Here is an 18,037-nt window from a genome sequence, read left to right on the forward strand (position 1 = left end):
ATATCTCGCGCTGAATTAAATATAAATACAGTATATATATATATATATATATATATATATATATATATATATATATATATATATATATATATATATATATATATATACACTCACCGGCCACTTTATTAGGTACACCATGCTAGTAACGGGTTGGACCCCCTTTTGCCTTCAGAACTGCCTCAGTTCTTCGTGGCATAGATTCAACAAGGTGCTGGAAGCATTCCTCAGAGATTTTGGTCCATATTGACATGATGGCATCACACAGTTGCCGCAGATTTGTCGGCTGCACATCCCAAAGATGCTCCATACAAGGCAGGATGGATCCATGCTTTCATGTTGTTTACGCCAAATTCTGACCCTACCATCCGAATGTCGCAGCAGAAATCGAGACTCATCAGACCAAGCAACGTTTTTCCAATCTTCTACTGTCCAATTTCGATGAGCTTGTACAAATTGTAGCCTCAGTTTCCTGTTCTTAGCTGAAAGGAGTGGTACCCGGTGTGGTCTTCTGCTGCTGTAGCCCATCTGCCTCAAAGTTCGACGCACTGTGCGTTCAGAGATGCTCTTAGGCCTACCTTGGTTGTAACGGGTGGCGATTTGAGTCACTGTTGCCTTTCTATCAGCTCGAACCAGTCTGCCCATTCTCCTCTGACCTCTGGCATCAACAAGGCATTTCCGCCCACAGAACTGCCGCTCACTGAATTTTTTTTCTTTTTCGGACCATTCTCTGTAAACCCTAGAGATGGTTGTGCGTGAAAATCCCAGTAGATCAGCAGTTTCTGAAATACTCAGACCAGCCCTTCTGGCACCAACAACCATGCCACGTTCAAAGGCACTCAAATCACCTTTCTTCCCCATACTGATGCTCGGTTTGAACTGCAGGAGATTGTCTTGACCATGTCTACATGCCTAAATGCACTGAGTTGCCGCCATGTGATTGGCTGATTAGAAATTAAGTGTTAACAAGAAGTTGGACAGGTGTACCTAATAAAGTGGCCGGTGAGTGTATATATATATGTGTGTGTGTCTCAATGACAGATATATATATATATATATATATATTATATATATATATATATATATATATATATATATATATATATATACTGTATATATGTTTTAACGAACATTTGAGCACATAAATCCATTAGATGTCGGTTTTGCAAGCCTGTGAGAAAATATCACAGTACGGATGCCATACGGATGTCAAAAGGATCATTTGATGTGAGGAAATCGCATCCTCGCACTGCACACAGATCACTGTTTTGGAAACATTTGTGCAATTCTCGTCCGTGAAAAACGGACCGTTTTTTTATACCTTGTGTGTGTCCCCGGCCTAATATGGCATCTCATCGGTTGAGAAATTGTACAAAACGTGGCCCTGTGTCGCCTGTGTGTGACCAAAGCACCATACAATGCAGTATACTGATGATCGGCTTATTGGTCAGGCCTAAACTGCATTTCATTAATTATTTACCGCGTCTGTGGGCCTCGTGCGTCTTTTCGGAGCACTGATACAGTCTGGTATGTGAGTAACGGGCGTTCTCGGTGACGGCTTGTGTGCTCGCATCTCCCCGGTATGTCTCTCTCTCAGAAAGCTGGGTGACTACCAATGTAAGCACCGCAATCTACCCAACTTCCCCAGATTTGTGATTGGCAAATCTATTTCTTCAGAGATATAGGAAATGGCAATAACTCATGGAGCGATGATGGAGCTCATGTTGGTCGTTACCCAGCTTTCCAAGAATCTGGGATTATTATCTTTTTTTAATTCAAAACAAACTTTTCTGATAGGTAAGTAAAATAAAAAGGTGATTTCTGAAGATGTTCACAAATCACTTACATACACATTATTATTATTATTTTATTATCATTATTATACATTTTTATAGCGCCATTTATTCCATGGGGCTTAACATGTGAAAAGGGATCAAGTATAGACAAGTACAATAAACAAGGCACTAACAGGTACATAAGGAGGGAGGACCCTGCCCGCGACGGCTCACAGTCTACAGAGGATGGGGAGGATACATTACATGGTTAATAGTATAGGACCCCGCATCTTAATCATTGAATTCTGTTTTTTTTCTTTCAGTTCCATTGCCCCTGGTGTATAACCTTCGGCCCCCCACCATGCCGTCTGCCTTTACTAACATGTGACAGAGCGGCCGGTGGTGCAGAGATCAATGATACCAGCGCAGCGCGGTCCTGTAATTGGAGCCATTGGGGTAACAAGTCCGCTCATGGCATTTCTTTTTCTCTTTTGAATCTTCCCCATCACCTGTGAGTGATATTATTGAGAAGTGGAAGGAACCGCAGTAATTCAGCCACGAAGTGGAGGCCCCATAATGTTACAGAGCGGGGGTCACCGAGTGCTGAGGAGCAGAGGGCAGAAAAGTCACCAACACTCTGCTGACTCTATAACTGCAGAGTCCGGACCTCCTCTGGTGTGATATCAGCACCAACACAGCGCCCCCGCCGGGAACTTCATGGCCGAATAGCTACATGCAGCCTTACATCACCAAGCACAATGCCGAGCATCGGATGGAGTGATGGAGCCGCCACCACTGGACTCTGGGGAAGACGTGTTTTGTGCAGTGATGGATCACACTTCTCTATCCGGCGTCTGATGGACGAGTCTGGGTTTGGTGAAGGAGAATGTTATTCCCTGATTGCACTGTGCCCGCTGTACAGATGGTGGAGGAGGATAACGCTATGGGATTGTTATCAAGGGTCGGCCTTTGTCAGGACTCTGAACATTTTTATTACCTTTTGTGCATTACTGCCCTTTTCCAAGATGGCGTCTTTGGTCTCATGTGCACTGTGTCTTCCTGCTGTAAAACTCCACCCCAGCCTTCAGTCTGTGCTAGAGTATTCTGCCTTGCATCCAGCTCCTGACCTCTGATTACTCACTGGCTATACACCTGCTCCTGTGAACCTGTGTGGTGATCCTGCTACTCTGCTCTGAGTTCCTGCTGCATACACAAGTTTCCAGTAATCCTCCTTCATCTGCTGCTCGTGTTTACTTCATCTGCATTTTCTGGACATGTAAGCTGTGCTTCTCTGCAATAACCTGAGACTATTACCCAGGCCTCCCTGGTTGAGCTAAAGATATGATTTGAACTGCCTTATAAGCATATCTATCTGTGTTTGGACTAAGACAAGGATTTATTTGTGTCAAGTATCCTCAAGAATAACTGTGCTTCATAGACTTTCTGCTTGATTGCATTTTCCTCTGAAGTTTCCTATAGACTGCTAAGCTGCGTTTATTATTTGCACCAAGTGTTGTGGACTTGAGTTTCTCTCTCCACCTGTTTGAATCACCGTGTGATAATATAGACTTTACCACTTATAAAACTGTGTCCTGTAGTTGTCTTGTTCCACGCAAAGAGTCTCCTGAGTTATCCCCTATAATTATTACAGGATACCCTAGCCATAAAAAAAGGAGACTGCTGGAACAATGACTGCAGAAAGCAGATTAGAGCAGGTGTTGTCCATAATTAGATCACTGCAGAAAGATGTGGAAGGTCTGCAAAAGAAGTTTGGAAGCTTTGAACACAATCAACAAGTGTTTGGACAAACTTTTCAGGACTTAAGCAACCGCATGGCAACCCAGGAAAACAAACTTGCTGGCATAGAGTCCCAGTATGGACGGGCTTTTCAGAACATAAGCACGCAAATAGCTGCACAAGTGACTTTACCCTCTGGGCAACCGCCACCAGCTAGCCCACCTAAGCTTCCCCCATTCAGATTTAATGGTGATCGTGACAAATTTCGTGGCTTTGTGAATCAATGTATGCTATATTTTGATGTGCATGCTGACCGTTTTCCTACTGATAGATCCAAAGTATTGTGTGTAATAATGCTACTGACCTCACGATCACTCGCCTGGGAGAATCCGATGATTGAGTCTCGTGACCCATGGTTAAATGACTTGGATGATTTCTTGGCCGCTATGGCATTAATGTTTGATGACCCTAATCGCCGTGCAACCGCTGAATCTGCTTTGTTGTCTTTACGCCAGGCTAAACGTTCTGTTATTGAGTATGCCACTGAATTCAGGAGATTAGCGGTAGATACCAATTGGGACAGTTATGCACTATTGCCTATTTTTAAAAGGGGTCTCTCTAGTATTGTAAAAGATGAACTAGCCCGCTCTGAGTCACCACAAGAGCTAGAGACATTTATACAGCATTGTGTGCGCATTGACATTCGCCTTACTGAGCGCAGGCAGGAGAAATTTGCTGCATATAACCGTGTTTCTAACTTTTCCCTTCCTTCCAAAGAGCCTGCAGGTAAAACCTCTCGGGAAGTGGAGGAGGTGCCCATGCAAATTGATTACATTCAGAGGCGCGAGATCAATGAGCGCCGGGAGCATCGCCTTCGTGAAAGTCTATGTTTCAACTGCGGCCAGTCTGACCACTTCTTGATCAATTGTCCTAAGTGTCCTAGACGGACTAACAAGGTGCTAGCAGCAATAGGGGAGTATGACAACTATGATGATGAATCTGACATCTCTGAATGTAGCCTGCCTTTAAACGCTGTATTCCATTCACTTTCTATGACTTCATCCCCCAAGGAGCTGAAGGAAAAGAACTCTCACTGTTCTCTCCCTATTAAGATCCTGTGTTCAGGACAGTGGATTTCCAGTGTAGCTATGATTGACTCTGGTGCAGGTGGCAATTTCATGGATATCACATTTGCCAAGGAACATGGTATTGAAATTCAGCAAAGAGCCTCTCCAATTACCATGGAAACAGTGGTTGGGTCACCTTTAATCTCTGGGCCTGTGGATCAGGAGACTGTACCCCTTGAAATTTTGTTGGAGCCTAATCATCAGGAGCAACTTTCTTTCTTGCTAATTTCTTCTCCTCATTTTCCTGTGATTTTAGGCATTCCTTGGTTACGTTCTCAGAACCCAATTATCAACTGGGAGATCAAGGAGATTATCTTTCCAACAAGGAGCAACTCAGCGTTAACAGAAGCTGTCCCTGAGTCCACGGCTACGGAACCACATGTACAGGTATTTTCTTTACCTCCAGCATATAAAGAGTTCTCTGACATCTGTGACAAGAAGAATGCAGATCAGCTTCCTCCACACAGGCATTATGACTGTCCCATTGAGCTGCTTCCTGGGGCAGCTATTCCTTTTGGTAACGTATACCCTTTGGCAGCACCTGAGATTCAAGCCTTAAAGGAGTATATTGATGAAAATCTGGCCAAAGGCTTCATACGTCCTTCTTCGTCACCAGCAGGGGCACCTATCTTTTTTGTAAAGAAGAAGGATGGGACCCTGAGACCCTGTGTTGACGATCGGGAACTCAATAAGGTAACCGTACGAAACCGTTACCCTTTGCCTCTGATTCCCGAATTACTGGAAAGAGTCCGCCATGCTAAGGTGTTCTCTAAACTGGATCTTCGTGGGGCTTATAATTTGGTGCGTATTCGTCCAGGGGATGAGTGGAAGACAGCATTCAGATGCCGGTATGGACACTTTGAATCTCTTGTGATGCCCTTCGGGCTTTGTAACGCCCCTGCAACGTTTCAACACCTTGCTAATGACATTTTCAGAGATTTGTTGGACCAGTTTGTAGTGATCTATTTGGACTCTCTACAGGAACATGAAGAACATGTCAAAACTATTTTAAGACGTCTGAAAGAGAACCATCTGTATATTAAACCGGAGAAATGCGAGTTCCATCGTTCTGAGAAACAGTTCTTAGGTTATATCATCTCTCCCCAGGGGCTGAACATGGAATCTGGTAAGATTCAGGCTATCCTTGACTGGCCGGTACCCAAGAACATTAAGGAGGTCTAACGTTTTATTGGTTTTGCAAATGTCTACAGACGCTTCATTCAAAATTTTTCTGATATTGTCCGTCCCATTACTTCCTTGACAAAGAAGGAAAAGCCCTTTAGGTGGTCATCACAGGCTCAAGAAGCTTTTGATCGGCTTAAGATCTGTTTCACATCAGCACCGCTGTTGATACACCTAGATACAACACATCCTTTCATTGTGGAGGTGGACGCTTCTGATAATGCTTTAGGGGTTATTCTCTCCCATAGAACTGGAGAGAAGGGTCTGCTACATCCTTGTGCTTTCTTTTCCCATAGACTAACCTCAGCAGAGAAGAATTACAACGTGGGAGACAAGGAATTGCTGGCTATTATTGCGGCTTTCAAAGAATGGAGGCATCATCTGCAAGGAGCTGCACAACAGATCATAGTGCTAACTGTCCATCGCAATTTAGAGTTCCTTAGATCCGCTAGATGTCTTTCTCCTCATCAGGCTCGTTGGAACTTATTTTTAAATCAATTTAACCTTGTTATCTCGTACCGCCCAGGTTCTCGTAATGGGAAGGCTGATGCTTTATCCCGAATCCATGCTGCGGATTCCGTACCTGGAGCCCCGTCCAAGACCATTCTATCTGATGCCAATTTCATCGGAGTTATCCACGATCAGGACTTGTGGAAGGAGTGCAGGGAGGCTTATGACGGTGATGTATTTCTGGCCAACCCACCTGTGGAAATTAATCTTGTCTTTAAGGGTGGCATGTGGTTCAGAGATTGATGTATCTACGTCCCTGAGGTCGTCCGTCTGCAGATCCTCAAGTTGGTACATGACTCCAAGTTGGCTAGTCACAGGGGGGGGTACAGAAGACACAAGAGTTCCTGAGCAGATTCTTCTGGTGGCCAACTTGCCTGAAGGATACCAAGGACTATGTTCTCTCTTGCGAGGTATGTGCTCGTTACAACACTCCTCATGTGGCACCTACAGGTCTTCTACAACCATTACCTGTTCCATCCCGCCCTTGGGGGTCTATATCAATAGACTTTATTGTGGAGCTGCCTACATCGGGGGCATGAATACAATCATGGTGGTAGTTGATCGCCTGACTAAAGTTGCTCATTTTGTTCTGTGCACCGGCCTCCCCTCAGCTAAAGATACAGTGAACTTGGTTATACAGAATGTCTTTCGGTTGCATGGGGTGCCGGATGAGATCATCTCTGACTGTGGAGTACAGTTCACTTCAAGATTCTGGAAGGGGTTTTGCTCTGCACTCAATATTAATGTCTGTCTCTCTTCCGCTTACCATCCCCAGACAAATGGTCAGACTGAGTGGACCAACCAGACGCTGGAACAATATCTAAGATGCTATGTCAGCCATCTCCAGGATGATTGGTTGGAGTTGCTGCCGTTAGCCGAATTTTCAGATAACAATTCTCAGAGCGCCTCCACTAAATTTACACTTTTTTTTGCCAATCTGGGTTATCATCCGTGTATCTTACATAGGTCTCCGATTAATTCTCCGGTTCCTGCAGTGGAGGAAAGGCTGACTGCGATGAGGCAAAATCTGGAGGTTCTGAAGGAATCCCTCACCACAGCTCAAGAACTTTATAAGAGATTGGCTGATAGATTCCGTAAATCTGCACCCATGTTCAAGGTAGGAGATTCCGTGTGGTTAGCAACTAAGAATCTGAAGTTAAACGTTCCTTCACAAAAACTTGGACAGAAATTAAATGGCCCTTTCAAGATCAATGGTATTGTGAGCTCTGTGGCCTGCCGGCTGAAGCTGCCTAGGACAATGAAGGTACACCCAGTTTTTCATGTATCTTTACTAAAGCCTGTATCTCCTAATACCTTCCAGGGACGTGTTGTGCCACCTCCGCAGCCTGTGGTGATTGATGGGCAAGAACAATTTGTGGTGGAGGAAATTATTGATTCCAGGATTCGCAGGAATCGGCTCCAATATCTGATAAGATGGCAGGGATATCCCCCTGAGGAAGACTCTTGGGAACCTGTGGAAAACATCAATGCCCAACAGAAGATTTCTCGTTTTCATCAGAGATTCCCTGAGAAACCAGGTCCAGGATCGTCCTGAGGCCGCTTCTAAGGAGGGAGTAATGTCAGGACTCTGAACATTTTTATTACCTTTTGTGCATTACTGCCCTTTTCCAAGATGGCGTCTTTGGTCTCATGTGCACTGTGTCTTCCTGCTATAAAACTCCACCCCAGCCTTCAGTCTGTGCTAGAGTATTCTGCCTTGCATCCAGCTCCTGACTCTGGTGACTCCCTGGCTATATACCTGCTCCTGTGAACCTGTATGGTGATCCTGCTACTCTGCTCTGAGTTCCTGCTGCATACACCAGTTTCTAGTAATCCTCCTTCATCTGCTGCTCGTGTTTACTTCCATCTGCATTTGCTGGACATGTAAGCTGTTGCTGCTCTGCTTAAACCTGAGATTATCACCCAGGCCTTCCTGGTTGAGATAAGTGTTATGACCCCAATGGCAGAGGGTCTCAGGAATCAATACCAAGTCTGCAAACACAAAAAAACAGCTCATAGGGCAGTGGTAACTGGGCTGACCATATATCTAATCCTAGCACCACAAATAGAAGTAGCCGGGGAACGTGCCTACGTTGGTTCTAGACGTCTCGCGCCAGCCGGAGAACTAACTAACCCTAGAAGGGAAAAAGAAAGACCTTTCTTGCCTCCAGAGAAAAGACCCCAAAAGTTGGATACAAGCCCCCAACAAATAATAACGGTGAGGTAAGAGGAAAAGACAAACATAAGAATGAGCTAGGTATTTAGCAAAGAGAGGCCCACTAGCTAATAGCAGAATATAGTAAGATAACTTATATGGTCAGCAAAAACCCTATTAAAATATCCACACTGGATATTCAAGAACCCCCGAACCGTCTAACGGCCGGGGGGAGAACACCAGCCCCCTAGAGCTTCCAGCAAGGTCAGAAATCACATTTAGTACAAGCTGGACAAAAATAGTAGCAAAGCAAGTAACTCAAAAAACAAAGAAGCAAGACTTAGCTTAATTTTGCAAGAGCCAGGACCAGCAGACAGGAGCAACAGAAGGATCTGATTACAACGATGCCAGGCACTGGACTAAGGATCCAGGAAGTTAATATAGCGACACCCCTGGACTAACGACCCAGGTGAGTGCCAAACAGAAAAAAGACAATCCCAGAGTCATACCACTAGTGACCACAAGAGGGAGCCAAAAAGTCTAATTCACAACAGATAAGACATTGCTTGAACTGCCTTATAAGCATATCTATCTGTGTTTGGACTAACAAGGACTTATTCGTGTCAAGTATCCTCAAGAATAACTGTGCTTCATAGACTTTCTGCGTGATTGCATTTTCCTCTGAAGTTCCCTACAGGCTGCTAAGCTGCGTTTAATATTTACACCAAGTGTTGTGGATTTGAGTTTCTCTCTGCACCTGTTTGAATCAACGTGTGATAATATAGACTTTACCACTTATAAAACTGTGTCCTGTAGTTGTCTTGTTCCACGCAAAGAGTCTCCTGAGTTATCCCCTATAATTATTACATCGGTCCTCCCAAGACATTCCTCCACACTTATCCGCTCCTCACACAACCGTCTCCAAGACTTCTCCCAAATATCCCCCATCGTCTGGAATCCTTTGCCCCAAAACGTCCGACTATCAACCACATTTGGATCCTTCAGACGGAACCTGAAAACCCAGCTCTTCAGGAAAGCCTACAGCCTGCACTGACCCCGCTGCCTCCTCACCACTACCGGAGCTACCGCCTCACCAACACGGGAGCTGCTGCAACCATCAACCTATTGTCTCCATCCCCACCATCCTGCAGAATGTAAGCCGCAAGGGCAGGGTCCTCGCCCCTCTGTATCAGTCTGTCATTGTTAGTTTGCTGTAAGTGATATCTATAACTCTGTATGTAACCCCTTCTCATGTACAGCACCATGGAATCAATGGTGCTATATAAATAAATAATGATAATAATAATAATAATAATACAGGAGCTGAAATCTATGACAAATTCACTCGTGCGTCTCTAGGTTGGTGCATCTTGCTGCAACACACTTCATCATTCCAGCTGTATGCCGCGTCCATCTTGATGAATTGGCATGATATTGTATTGTGGATTGAGGTACCGCAGTGCCAATTAGTCGTAGCCCTTGGTGCCACCAGGTGGTTGAGTTTCAGTGGATGCACAATGAATCATGCAATTATAACTTTAGTTATATAGACGACCTCATTATATTGAGCCTTCTTCTATGATGTCCCTACCATCACTACTGTTATACACGTGGTTGTGGAACCACTGTGCCAAGATCCAGGGAGAGCCTAGAGGTATGCGGTACGGAGCACGTGCCCTAAGCACACTCTCGGGAAACCTGCGTGTCATGCGCAGGTCCTGGGAGGAAAAAGACACCGGAGGAGCGCAGATAGGTGAGTTAGTATGCCGGCGTCCCTACAGGGGGAAGGAAGAGCACCCATGCATGGGCACTGGCACTGCTGTAACAACCACCCACATTAATTATAAGGAATTTGGAATTCCTTGTACAGCATAATTTGCAATCTGCTTTTTGGGGTTTTTTTTGCATTAAAGGTGTTTTGCCTTGTTTCATCTTTGCACCACTCCTCCGTCTCCTGCTTGCTGTAGGGCAGTGTGGTCTTGAAGATGGATAGTTCTGGTTGCAAGCAGAGGCAATTTTACTTCTGCAGTATTGAAGGAGTATGGTGGCATGAGTTCCTTCCTGTGATCTGGCCTGCTTTAGATCAGCACATACAAGCTGTGCATGTCCAGCCACCATTGCAAAACTAGCATCAGCTAGGCCTAGCCAAGTACAGGGAAGTTGGGAGATATAGCTGTCAGCCAAATGATAGTTTGTACAACTGGCTCAGAAGGGGGTACATGGAGGTGACACTCTGTGTTCCCGTTGATGGTGCGGGGAGATCGGCGCCCTGAAGGGAACCGTCGCCCCTAAAATAGCTCAGGCCTGGCATCCCACGTCGCAGGAGAGGGTACAGGGAGGCGACACTTGCCGTGCTCGCCTGTTGTTGTTTGGGGGAGATCTGCCCCTTAAAAGGTTTAAAAAATATAAAAATAAAAATATAAAATAAATAAAATAAAAAAGGTATGGTCTGAATAGCAGACCCCAGTGTGCCTCCTATGGACACTAAGCATGAACTGGTATTATCTTACTTATTATTCACTTAGTGTCAGCCTCCTACTGGCAGCAGCATACACCCATGGTCTGTGTCCCCCAATGTGGCAAAGGAGAAAAGGTGCATGGCGCTACCAGCCCTAGTCCCAAAGTATCATAATACATGTAATATTAATAGTACAGAATAGTCATCTGTAGCTGCACACCAGGACTGAACAGTAACAGATGGTCAGGACTGTCGGGGGAGAGTCAGGACTCGGGAGCCTCTGTCCGGCGTCTCTGTGCTTTATTCCACAGGTACAGGTACAAACGCTGCAGTGCCAACCTCCTTCTCCTGTACTTACGAGTCCGCAGACGCTGGAGGGGCAGTGGAGGCAGTGCAGGCTACATGTTATCATTATGCCCCATGCGGTCATGGCAGCTGATCGGGTTTCTAGCACGGAGCCGCACACGATAACCTGCTGTAACCTTATCCTGTGCTGGTGTCTCCGCTACCCAATGGGTTCTGGCCTGCAGGGAAATGAATCGCCGGAGAAATTCACACAGGTTGAAAGGGAATAAGCAGAAAATTACCTATTGGGTTATATGTAACTTACACGAATATTGTTCTCTATTTATCTTGTAGGGAATTAGCTCTCTGTACGTTGGCGGTGTTCACACAGGCACGCAGTTTTTTGTTTTTTTAACTTTCAGCATAAACTAATAAAAACAAAGAGTCCGTACCACAGTGTGAGACACAGAGAGGTTCAGCTGTTCAATACTCGGCCTCTTACACAAGTCCTCCACCTGGATCCACAGAGCCAAATACCAGAGGTGTCTGCACTTCCACTCCTGGATTAGTGGGGGGGGGGGGGGGGGAATAACTGGTTCCCCCATCTCATCTAATCATTCCTAACAAACCCGGACCCATATATTGGCCCTATCAGCGCCTCCTATCCAGGACTCAGCTGCCTGTCTACAATACCTACTGTATATATCAATCTAGCAATTTCCACTCTGGCCACTTCCTGGCCTAATTTAGATTCAGGCTTCCTTTTCTTTTCAGCAGCCAGATGGACACAGGGTCAGAACCAGTCTGTTGCTGACTATTGATTTGTAAGAAAATATTTTCTCGGCATGCTCTGATTTGAGCAAAGGTCATTCTAAAGGAAGGGGGAGGAGGTGAGTTGTGATATCACCTATTGTGAATGGTGGATCCTGTGATATCTGATGTATATAGAGGTGTTACCAGTCATTGTACAGGAGGAGGAGGTGAGCTGTGACATCACCTATTGTGAATGGTGGATCCTGTGTTATCTACTGTATATAGAGGTGCTATCAGTCATTGTACAGGAGGAGGAGGTGAGCTGTGACATCACCTATTGTGAATGGTTGGTCCTGTGTTATCTACTGTATATAGAGGTGTTACCAGTCATTGTACAGGAGGAGGAGGTGAGCTGTGACATCACCTATTGTGAATAATGGATCCTGTGTTATCTACTGTATATAGAGGTGTTATCAGTCATTGTACAGGAGGAGGTGAGCTGTGACATCACCTATTGTGGATGGTGGATCTTGTGTTATCTACTGTATATAGAGGTGTTATCAGTCATTCTACATGAGGAGGTGAGTTGTGACATCACCTATTGTGAATAATGGATCCTGTGTTATCTGCTGTATATAGAGGTGTTATCAGTCATTGTACAGGAGGAGGAGGTGAGCTGTGACATCACCTATTGTGAATAATGGATCCTGTGTTATCTACTGTATATAGAGGTGTTATCAGTCATTGTACAGGAGGAGGAGGAGGTGGTGAGCTGTGACATCATCTATTGTGAATGGTGGATCCTGTGTTATCTACTGTATATAGAGGTGCTATCAGTCATTGTACAGGAGGAGGAGGTGAGCTGTGACATCACCTATTGTGAATGGTTGGTCCTGTGTTATCTACTGTATATAGAGGTGTTACCAGTCATTGTACAGGAGGAGGAGGTGAGCTGTGACATCACCTATTGTGAATGGTGGATCCTGTGTTATCTGCTGTATATAGAAGTGTTATCAGTCATTGTACAGGAGGAGGAGGTGAGCTGTGACATCACCTATTGTGAATAATGGATCCTGTGTTATCTACTGTATATAGAGGTGTTATCAGTCATTGTACAGGAGGAGGTGAGCTGTGACATCACCTATTGTGGATGGTGGATCTTGTGTTATCTACTGTATATAGAGGTGTTATCAGTCATTCTACATGAGGAGGTGAGTTGTGACATCACCTATTGTGAATAATGGATCCTGTGTTATCTGCTGTATATAGAGGTGTTATCAGTCATTGTACAGGAGGAGGAGGTGAGCTGTGACATCACCTATTGTGAATAATGGATCCTGTGTTATCTACTGTATATAGAGGTGTTATCAGTCATTGTACAGGAGGAGGAGGAGGTGGTGAGCTGTGACATCATCTATTGTGAATGGTGGATCCTGTGTTATCTACTGTATATAGAGGTGTTATCAGTCATTGTACAGGAGGAGGTGAGCTGTGACATCACCTATTGTGGATGGTGGATCTTGTGTTATCTACTGTATATAGAGGTGTTATCAGTCATTCTACATGAGGAGGTGAGTTGTGACATCACCTATTGTGAATAATGGATCCTGTGTTATCTGCTGTATATAGAGGTGTTATCAGTCATTGTACAGGAGGAGGAGGTGAGCTGTGACATCACGTATTGTGAATAATGGATCCTGTGTTATCTACTGTATATAGGTGTTATCAGTTATTGTGGAGGAGGAGGTGAGCTGTGACATCACAGATTGTACATGGGTGATCCTGTGATACTTTCCTCTTATATTACACACTTACCAATCCACTTGTATGGTATATGTATACAGTTTTTCCAGGTTAAAAAAAAGTTGACTCCAAACAATTTTATAACAAAAAATACATTTTTTTTGTATGAATAAAATATGGCTTTTAACAGCAATGCTGGATATTATTCATCTTCCCCTAATGCTTGTGGTACAGCAAACCTTCTGTGCAAAAATGGTATGGGTTCAGTACAAAGAATTCAGGTTCAGCTGTTGGGAAGGGATTCATTAGTTCAGGGCTTGGAGGCAGGTAGTTTTAGGAAGTTTGGAATAGGTTATCCCATTTTGACACTACTGCAAAAGGTATGGGAGGCAATTAAAAAGACTAGGGGAGTGGAACATCTGACCAATTTTTCCTCTAATATGGCAAAACGAAATATTGCCAGAGTTTATTAAAACGGGGGAATTCAAAAATTGGAAAATATTGGGACTACAATATATGGCCCAAATACAGGATGCGCAAGGATTGACATCTTTTGAGACGCTGTAAGAGAGCTATCAGTTACCGGAGGTCTGTAGGTTTCAATATAGACAGCTGAGGCATGCCTACATAACACAGAATAATACTGTTAATATGGAGATTCATAAAGATATTCTGGTGGACTATGTCTGTGCGAAGGGGGGAACACAAGGGGAGCTTTCAGATATTTACAAAGATTTGTTGTATACCTTTCTAAACAGATACCCGATTAAAGCAAAAGAAAAATGGGAGGAAGAGCTGGGAAGGATAGAGGAGGATAAATGGGAAGCAATCATTGAGTATATTCCCCAATTATCATTAAGGGAGCCGGGCAGACTCTCGCAGATATACGTGCTCAATAGAGTATATAGGACTGCAGATAGGCTGTATAGAGCCGGGCTGAGACAGACCTCTGAATGTCCTAGGTGTCAGGCAGAAGGGGCAAGGATCCTACACATGTTATGGCAATGTCCAAAGCTGAACTCATACTGTTCTTTTGCTGTTCATATATGCAATAAGGAGGAAGGGGGAGGGAGGAGTAAAAGGGTAGCTTGAAATATGTAAACATGTCTATTTTGACAAAAATTGAATTTGTCTGTTAATTTGAATTCTGCTAATAAAAAATTTTATTGAAAAAAAAAACAAACAAAAACAAAAAAACATTCTGTGGAATGGATCTTGAAATAAAGTGGGTACTTGCCCACCCCTGATCTCTGCATTTTGGATGCAATGGTGACATCACGACGACCGCTAACGTCACTGCTGCAGCCAATGATTGAGATCAGCGTCTCTGCCAATGTAGACGACACGATCCCCTAAGCTCGGTGCTCATCAGTGATGCCAATAAGAAGCAGGGGAAGCTTCAAACATGCAAATTTAGGGGGCGTAAATGGTGCTATGAACGCTTGGTCACACGAAGGGTGCACTGAAGCCCCTCATTCACAAACTAAGCTATTTTCTCAGGCAGCGTACCAGTGACAGGTGCAGTGCTAGTATGATTAAGTCCCCTACTTCACGGTATAGCTCGTTTAAAATGCATTTTGGGGGTGACAGACGCCCTTTAAGGCTGCCATCCACATTAGTCAGATGAAAATATAGATTTTAGTGCAATTGGGTGGACATTTAACGTCTATGGGGGACTCATCCCCCAACAGATTATTCTGGGGGACAAAGATTGGGAGAATTTTGGCTTTTTTACAACCATCTCTACCAATATTTTTTAAAAAGCAGAAGAAGTCAGGAAGGGGTGTAATCGAGGTAGGAAAATCCTTCCCTTATCTTAGCTCATTGTCTAGAACCAAAAAATCTGTTATGGGCAAAGTAAGGTCCTTCAAAATCACTTTAATAAGACGGCATACAAGGTATGATAAATATACATGGTGTACACAGCATGTGCCCCTTTATAAAGGGTGAAGGAACATAATGTGGAGTCACACTCATCCCAGTGCCAGTCAGCTGCCGTCACATAGGTAAAGCCTGTGGAGACGGCCATTGGATAGGTGATGAAATTGCTGATCGCAGGGGGGATAATGACCACTGAGACCCCCTACCGATCCCCAGAGCAGGGATCTGAAATGCTGCGCCAGAATGAAGCAGTGGCTGTGCCCTATCCCATAGGCAATGACTAGAGCGGTGCCACGTGTGCCACACCAGGCCTACTCCCTGGAGCAATGGGGCCTCCAGCGATCAGCAAGTATCACTTATCTGCATATTACTTACTGGGTAATTAACATTTCTCCAACTTTCTAATATATTTAGTTTCCATTCTGCATTTTTTTGCACGATCACTTATTGCTTTCAGTGAATTAAGCTTTTATTTTTTTATACGACCTAAGCAATTCTCTGTGAGATGCATCAGCAGCAGATCATTTTGTTCCTGTCCTTATAGTTTGCTGCAGTGCATCAGTCTGGGGTGGTCTGCCCTGGATAGCATTGTAGCACCCCCTCGATAATGGGTCTAAACAGGATTTCAGCCTCTGAATGTTTCCATTCACTGCCAGCAAGAACAAATTGTAAACGACAAGGCATGGAAACAGAGTATATTAGAAAGTTTCCAAAGTAAATGAGGCTGAATGGGACAAAGCTGCAATACCAGACACATCCACCGCCATAGGTATGGCACTATGTCTGATAGAGAAAAGCGAGCGCCATGGCCCCTTTACCAGGATGAAGAGTAAGGGTACCGTCACACAGTGCAATTTTGATCGCTACGACGGCACGATTCGTGACGTTCCAGCGATGCATTTACGATATCGCAGTGTCTGACACGCTACTGCGATCCGGATCCCCGCTGAGAATCGTACGTCGTAGCAGATCGTTTGAAACTTTCTTTCGTCGTCTAGTGTCCCGCTGTGGCGGCATGATTGCATTGTGTGACACAGGTTGTATACGATGTGCGCACAGTAACCAACGGCTTCTACATCGCAAATACGTCATGAAATTATCGCTCCAGCGCCGTGTATTGCAACGTGTGACCGCAGTATACGATGCTGGAGCGATACTTATACGACGCTGCAACGTCACGAATCGTGCCGTCGTAACGATGAAAATGGCACTGTGTGACGGTACCCTTAGACTCCCACTGATCTGATATCCTGAGGATAGACCATCGAGTTGGATATTTCCCCCTCTGACCCCATTAAGCAGCGATCTAGAAGTGGTGGATGAGTCGCCATATTGGTTGCCGCTCATTAAACATTCATACCAGGCATATTGGTTCATTTAAATATATTTTTCCAAAAATTAAAAAATACAAAACAACCAGAGAGAGTCCATGATCTGGTGCGAGCACACACACTAACACAGAGGAACAAAAAGCTCAAGAAAAATAAATTAAAGCGCACCCACCAATCTGGTGATTACAGAAGCCTTCACTGACCCTGGTGCTCACAGCAGGTGGGGGGGAATCTTGCAGCAGCTCAGAGGTATTTATTTTGTATATGTCACATCAGCTTCATGTCATAGTGGATAAGCTGTAGAACTACAATGTCCAGGCTGCCCGATACTCTGTAAATAGGCTATTGGTGAACTACAAGTGACAGCATGCCCTGGTGGCCAATAGTGACTGGAGAGACAAGGACTGTCGTGCTCTGGATTCATACATTCAATCGCAGGTAGCATGCTTGAGGGGGTTTTAAGAGGATTTGCACCCACATGCGGTATTAATTATGTCAGAAATAAGGTTTCACCAGTCCAAGGTGTCTGTGCTCACTCCCTCCTACCCGGTCCATGACGCAGCCAACCGCTCACCCCAGACCAAACCACGACACAGCCGTCTGCGCCACCCCGGGTCTTTCATGCTGCAGTTGTCTACACCCCTCCAAACCTTTCATGACACAGCTTTCTAACCAATCCACCCCAGGTTTTGAATAATGCAGCCTTCCGCTCTGCCACTGGCCTTGCCATGCCGCAGCTTTCCGTTCCGCCACTGGCCTCGCACGCCGAAGCTTTCCGTTCCGCCACTAGCCTCGCACGCCGCAGCTTTCCGCTCCGCCACTGACCTCGCACGCCGCAGCTTTCCGCTCCGCGCCGGGCTTCGCACGCCGCAGCTTTCCGCTCCGCCACTAGCCTCGCACGCCGCAGCTTTCCGCTCCGCCACTGGCCTCGCACGCGGCAGCTTTCCGCTCCGCCACTGGCCTCGCACGCGGCAGCTTTCCGTTCCGCCACTGGCCTCGCACGCCGCAGCTTTCCGTTCCGCCACTAGCCTCGCACGCCGCAGCTTTCCGCTCCGCCACTGGCCTCGCACGCCGCAGCTTTCTGCTTCCATCCAGTCCTTGCT

The sequence above is a fragment of the Ranitomeya variabilis genome, chromosome 2 (genome assembly GCF_051348905.1).
Source record: "Ranitomeya variabilis isolate aRanVar5 chromosome 2, aRanVar5.hap1, whole genome shotgun sequence".
Lineage (NCBI taxonomy): Eukaryota > Metazoa > Chordata > Amphibia > Anura > Dendrobatidae > Ranitomeya > Ranitomeya variabilis.